The 6,920-nt window shown below is 46.0% G+C and overlaps 1 long non-coding RNA gene across 1 annotated transcript; it reads left to right on the top strand.

Annotated features, from left to right (window-relative positions):
• Nucleotides 1-3,726: 3,726 nt before the first annotated feature.
• Nucleotides 3,727-6,530, top strand: LOC138480840 (uncharacterized). The gene is made up of 2 exons (XR_011274143.1): nt 3,727-3,880; nt 6,167-6,530. It is a non-coding gene; the product is annotated as an uncharacterized lncRNA (long non-coding RNA).
• Nucleotides 6,531-6,920: the final 390 nt, after the last annotated feature.

Genomic DNA, 6,920 nt, shown 5'->3' with positions numbered 1-6,920 from the left:
CCATCATGGAGGGGCTACTGTTCGTTGGCCACTCTACACTCAGTATTGTTAGTAATCTCAGAAGAACACTTGCAAGGGGGACCAATACCAGTCACAGCCCCGACCGTTTCTCCCGTGTTCGAAGAACAGAATCTGTTACCACCGCCATAATTTCACATCTTGCCCAGAAGAGGGCAATACGAGACGCTGTGGAGGAAGAAGAGATCTACCTATCGAGAGACTCGGCCGCATTGCTCGCTGCCATTCCTGATGAATATAGATTAAGCTCAGTGGAAATCTTCTTTGTCTCCCTATTGTTACCCAGTGTGCAAGCAGCAAGCAATGCAAAATGGCTGAAAATTGTGCACTGGAAGCGGTTTCAGTTGGTAAAAGACAGAGCATGGATTCAACATCAGTATGGTCGATCTGAGTGCCCTGAGGCTGATGGCTGTGCATAACCGTTACGTCGTCGATACAGTGATGGCAATGGAAGGAGGTTTGTGCCGAAAAATTGGCGATTGCTGTTACACATTCGCGCCTCTCAAAGACATGGCGAACGGATCATTATCTTACATAATTGCAGCCGCACATGGTCTAGGAGTTTGTATGAAGAAAGCAGGTGGAATAAAAGGAAATGACTGGTTTGGCATTGCATTTGTTTGGGCCCTGCCCTGGCTAGGCGCAATAGTAAAGATGCTGGTACCCGTCGGTGTCCATCTTGGTCATCTTCTGCACCTGCCAAATATGCCTCCAGTGTTGTGCCAAAGCAGTGCCTAGTAGCACAATGATGATGGTGACAATTGGGGTTTCAAAAGTACCTCACAATACAAAGGAATTTGAAAAACAAGCAGACCAGGCCTCCCCGCCATGGTCCCCATCCCCTGTGTAGATGGAGACCATTTGTATCACACCACCATTGTCCCACCGCCTGACCCTGAGAATTATGAGGAAGTATGGGTGGATTTGGCAGGCGATGGAGGATGTATTTATATGACATGCACACCTGATGAATGTGCCTGATCAGGGGAAGCTTACGGTGCGTGTGTAGGGACTGGATAGCACAAAAGCGAACCTCAACATATGAAGAGGCAGTGAGAAGGGAGAATGAGCGCATACGTGGGGGGGTAGTTTGTTAATCTAGAAGTAACGAAAGGGGAAATGTTGGGAAGGGAGTGAACCCATCCCACCCCCCTAGGCACTTTAGAGTGCAGCGAGCCCCATTGGAAGAATTATAGTAAACCAGAGGCGAGGGGGCATTTTAAAGGTCTGCACATGATCATAATATTGTATGCAATTTAGACGTTTATCCATAATGCTTGCATATAAACAGATGCCATTTTGCAGATATTAAGTAGCCATAGTCAAAGCATAGGGCCTGCACAACCATTGAGTATTTAGTGTATTAGACACAGGCCGTGAGCCTGAAGGGAAAATCTGAATAGGCCTAAGCGCTGATGAGAGGCCCTCTCTGCTAACCTCTACAGTAACCCTTCTTTGTTCTAAAATTGTTGCCAATGTTCTAGAAACAATGCAAGGCCACGGGACAGCACTGGGCGCCTTGGTGTACGTGTTATAACACACAGGCCAAATGCAGGCCTCCAACCACCACGCAGCCAACCATGAGGTATAGCCCCTACAACTGCCCTAGTCCCAAAACCCCTGAATTCCAAGATACCCATTGACCCCAGACACGACCATAAATCCATCCACCATAAAAGATCTAAGAGCATGAACGTCCCACCTTTATTTCATAATGACATGATTTGTAATGTGGGGTACAGGGAGGGATACATTATAGTTCAAAAGCAAGGGTGAAAGCCAGGAGACGTGATTGCGATGAGTGGGTTGGTGTGACCTTTTGCATCGATGCATTTCTTCTTTCTTTTCACACAGCATTGTTTTTCTTTTTTAAAAATGATAGTTAAAAGTACTGGGCTGTCTCATTCAATCCTTAATAAAGTACACTTTTAATTATAAACTGTTTGTTTTTCTGCTGCAAAGTGGGTCTTAATTGTCACAGTGCACCCCCTTTTGATGGGTGACAGTGTCCGTGAACACATTGATGGATTTATTTCTCAGCCCACAATTTGATGTGCTTTTGTAATCTGCACTGAGATTATATTTGTATTTTAGCCTTCTCTGGGTTTCCCCTGCAGAAAGACACCCTTGCAAAGCCGTTTTGTTGTCAGTGTTTAAAAATCCTGTTTTTCATGTGAAAGAGACCTTTGAATTTCTTCTGCCTTTGTGAATGAAAAATGCTGGTTTTCCTTTGGTAGTGACAGGTAGGGCTTGTTCACATGGCCCTTCGGTTCCGCTGGTCTGGGGCCTTTGATTACACCCCACAAACATGCCAAAGCTCATATGGTGCAGTCTTTGGCTAACATTGATATGATCCAATTATTGGCCAGCCCTCTGTAACATCTCCATGCCAGTGCAGCATTGTCACGTTCTGAGAGAAACAGACCACCAGAGTACGGATACAGTGGCCAATGCAAGGTCAGTGAGGTAACAGTGAAATAAGAAAGGAGGACATTCGAACCCCAGGCTTGGCAGAGGCAGCTCCTAGTGAGAATCACATATATTTAAATACAGGGTGCTACTCCCCACAATATATGCCGGGGTTCGATAATGCGCCCTGTATTGCTGATTTTTAGTGAAGGCCATGAAGCGAAGTAGGGTTTGTTTTTAAGGCTGCACTTTACAAGTGACAGCTGAAACATATTGGCTTTGCCAATGCTTGTTTGTTCTTGCCAGGTACAGTCTTTTGCTGGATGAGTCTCAGGAAGAAATCTGTAGATATAATTATAGATCCCTTCCGACATTGCAACTCGTACCCCTCTACTGGGACAGCAACAGCATCATTTTGCCGCCATTATCCCGTTCCGTTCCATTCAGCTCTCTATCTACGTCATCAACAGTTGCTGGCTTACTGCTCATTCATTTGAGTGCTCACAGAGCCTGAAAACGTGCCACTGTTCTGGCAGAAAGCAGTGTAGCATTCTCATTAAAGGCAAGTGCCTAGATGGGGCAATTCAATTCTCTGGAGAACACATAAAATACCTGGGTGCAAAGGCGTGTGGCGAAGTCAGAAAGGATTGCCAATGACATTTAAGGAAGCTTCAGCGAGAAGTAGAGACTCACAATCACATGATGCGGGGGTAATCTGCTTTCCGTTTTATTTGTTCGTGTCACTTTTCCCCTCAATTACGATGTGCACTTTTATTAAGACGCTCGTACGTAAGAAATTGTGGGGGCTATTGGTCCCTTAAGATGATGCTTTACTCGCCTCCTAAAAGTCTAATAAAAAATAAATAAATAAAAGTCAAATTCTGTCAATCTACAATGAAAGATTAAAAACATATGTGTGCACCTTCAACATGCAACGCTAAAAATATGAACATCTTTGATTTTCTGACGTTCCCAACCTGGCTCCTAAACTGCCTGCAAATTTCACAATCTTCATGTGTAAAAGGGCTAATGTCGTTGTCACCTTTCATCAAAATGAATCTGTATGAAGACATTTGGGGTAGGTTTTTAGAGTTGACATGAATTATTTTGATCTGTGCTTTGTTAACCTGGCTTGGTCGTCTTGCTTTGTTATAAATACCTTAATAAACATGTAAATACAAAAACACATTCATCAATATGATTTAACGCCAGTAGAGGTCCCCAGAGTTCAACTCGTTACAATCTAAACGCTGCGTTTCCAACTGCAGATGTCAGCATTTCATTTTTGTGTGTGAAAAATGCGAAGCCTACGGCAGCGCCAGCCTTGGTATGGATTTTACAGCAAGGCACAGAGCCCAGCGTGACGCACCTCTTCTTCATTGCTACTCAAGACAGAGAAGCATGTGCCAACATTAAACGCAGCAGAAAGTCTGATGTCAACGAGGAACCTCAGGTGAGAATTCTTTATTTTTTGACGACTCAAGGTTCAGTTAAGCACAACCCTGCGCTGGCCGACATTTGCTCTGCTTCTGTGCTGTGTTTCAGTCTTACATTGGGATGTTCTGCACTTTCCCCATACCCTTCCTCTAACCGCCTGGTTTTGGTGTTCCCTATTGTTTCTGATTTTGTTTTTCTTCACTGCTATTTTCTCGGGTGTCATGCTCGTATTGGACTCAGCTGCTTTTCTCTTCATCGTAATGTCCCGGTTACGCTCTCCACCCTCCTCATTCCAAGCCTCTGCCAGACACTCACGCCAACGCATCGGCCCTGTCACTGGCTCTGCGGGGTCACAGGTGCGCCCTTTTGCAGTTGCAGGACTGTTAATGAGGGTCCGCCGCCCCCTCAGAGGCGTTGTCAGGGGGTGGCTGAAGGGGCTGCAGCCCCTGATCTTTTGGTTGTAGCCCCTGATAGAAGCTCAGGGGGTTACATCCAAAAGGCTAGCTAGCCCCCGAATCCCGACAGTCCCAACATTAACGTAGCCCCAGATCTATTGCAAACCTAGCAACACCCCTGCCGCCCCTCTTCACTTTTCTCGTGGCCTTGCTGATCAACTGAGCCCTCACTTCTTCCACGTGTTTACGGGCCTCGTCTTGCTCTGGTGATGTAATGCAGCGCAGCGTCATCTTATTTGGGGATATCATTGCAGTTTGGAGGGTTGATGGGCACAGACCTGCCTACATTTGAAAATCAAAAACCCTGAGATTTCTGCTTCCCGTGCAGGTACGTCATTTCACCAAAATGCCTGGGGGAGCGGAAGTAACATCACACGACCCTTGACCTGTCCAATGACATCACAGGAAGTGGTGTGGTTTAAACCTGCCCCCAAGTGACATCACAGGAAGTGGTAGCACACGACCATCCTCCACTTGACATTATAGGAAGTGGCATCACCTGCTTTCATACGTAACCCAAATGATACTTTGCACAACATTTCTGCCACAAGAACGCAGCTACCTTTCATGAAAGAATTTGAATTCTAGCTACACACATAATGACTATCCTCTCGCATACCCCCTCTAGACCACCTCTCTAGACTACTTCTCTAGACTAGACTTGGGTGGCTAGCAGGGACTTGGCCACCCCTTCGTATCCTCATATTGGCTATAATGCACACACGCATACTGGTACCTCCTCGCATTTCACATACCTTGGACTTCGGTCTCCCAGGAGGTTATTCAAACTACAGCACGTTGTGACCATATCAATGGTGAAAGGTGCTATACCAATGACACATTACATTACATAGCATCGTCCCATCTGCAAATATCTGCCCCTACAACTGGACAGGGTTTTGTAGAGAACCACAAGTCTGATGAAATTCCAGGCTGCACCCAACCCGTGAGGGCCCACAGAACTACTCAAATGCAGAGGAGCATGGTGGGATGCACAGTGATGCAGTAAGCACTGACAGGTTTTGAGCGTATGCTTTTTTTTTTTTTATTTTTAAAAGGACAAGGGTTCTATGACTGCATCGCTCTGTAGAGATGCTGTATTGAGACCAGGATGGTTTGGGAGCATGCATGTCACCTCTTAAAAGGCTCCCTGGCAGACATTTGCTCTTGCACATCCTTAGGGGCAATGGCCATGGAAATTCCCTCATTTGAGTGGGGACACAACACCATTTAAATGAGGGAACTCCCGAATCTGAACGCTGATTTCAGTATTGCAGAAAGGGAGTTTGATCCAGTTCTGTAATAGCAATGAGCAGCCTGTGCAGGTCAAACTGCACTGTGTGCCAATTGCAAAGAAGCTGCAGCTTTAGCAATGTGAGCCCAGAAATGTTGCGACTCTTCAAAGAATGGAAAATTAACAACCAACCACTTGACTCTTCGGATACATTCTTACCAGCACATCTGCAATCCGATGTGCCCAATCAATGGAACCTTTCCACGGCCCTAGGATTTTCTTCAGCCTCACCAACACATCATGCACTGCTTGCTCTTCCTACACCAGGAAGATACCATCACACATTTATGATATGATATGCTATTCATAACATTCTTAATATCCAGAGGTTTTTAAGCGCGGACCCGGGGATCGAACCTGTGTTGCTCCGTGTCGTCTTGCTTCCTAGGCGAGCAGGTTACCCCTGTGCTATCCTCCCGCTTTTGCTCTGCTGGCCAGTTTGTTGTTAGACGCTTGCATGGTATGCATCACTGCACACTGTAAGGACAAGGATAGTGACATTAGAGCAAAGCAAACATTCACTGGCCTAATCTACATTCTTCCTTAATTTCAGCGTCCATGGAAAGATGGTTTCTAGACATCGCGCCTTGGTGAGGAAAATACGAATACGGTCTTTGTGGCACATGCCTTGTCACAGATTAAGAGAGCACCCACTGACAAGGTCCCATTATTTTTCTGTGGAAATCGGAAAGCTCATCGTATCAGGTCTAACCATGTTTCCTATGTTGTCTGTAAACCGCCAAATGGCCACTCTTCCATCCCACCTACCACGCCGTCGCTGAATGCTGCTCTCAAACAGTGGATGCTTCCATTCCCAGGATTCATCTGTATAGCCATGTACTTGGAAAATGACTGCATTTCTCCTGAACCGGAAATCTGTGCCAATGACAAATAAAGCATATGGCCCTCTCCCCCTACGCATTGCACGTGTCAACATCTCCTACTTCAAACCGCTGTATGTATATTCAGACCACTGTGCGGGCCTCTGTTCCTCATTTTTGTGGTGATGGAAGATGGGTGTTGGCTTTGGGAAAGAACAGATCTATGACAGTGATGAAAATATCCTTTTTATAGCAACAAAGCATGGGAATAGTGCAGTAGCCCACTCGCCCATCAGCAAGCTCTAGTGGCTCCACTTGATATCAGGTGTGGCATGGAGGGTGGCTGGAAGGAAGCACCAACTACTGCCAATGCCACCTTGTAAACAACCTCAAAGACCTAACTAGCATCTGGACACATGTGTCTGACACACTGCCATTATGCTGTGGCTTGGCTTTCGCATCTGCTATCAGACAGGTCTTGATTAC

This window comes from Ambystoma mexicanum, chromosome 5p, assembly GCF_040938575.1.
Source record: "Ambystoma mexicanum isolate Mex_15411 chromosome 5p, UKY_AmexF1_1, whole genome shotgun sequence".
NCBI classification, from domain to species: Eukaryota; Metazoa; Chordata; class Amphibia; order Caudata; family Ambystomatidae; genus Ambystoma; species Ambystoma mexicanum.
The sequence above is the reverse complement of the archived record's forward strand: the minus strand, read 5'-3'. Positions and strand labels throughout refer to the sequence as shown.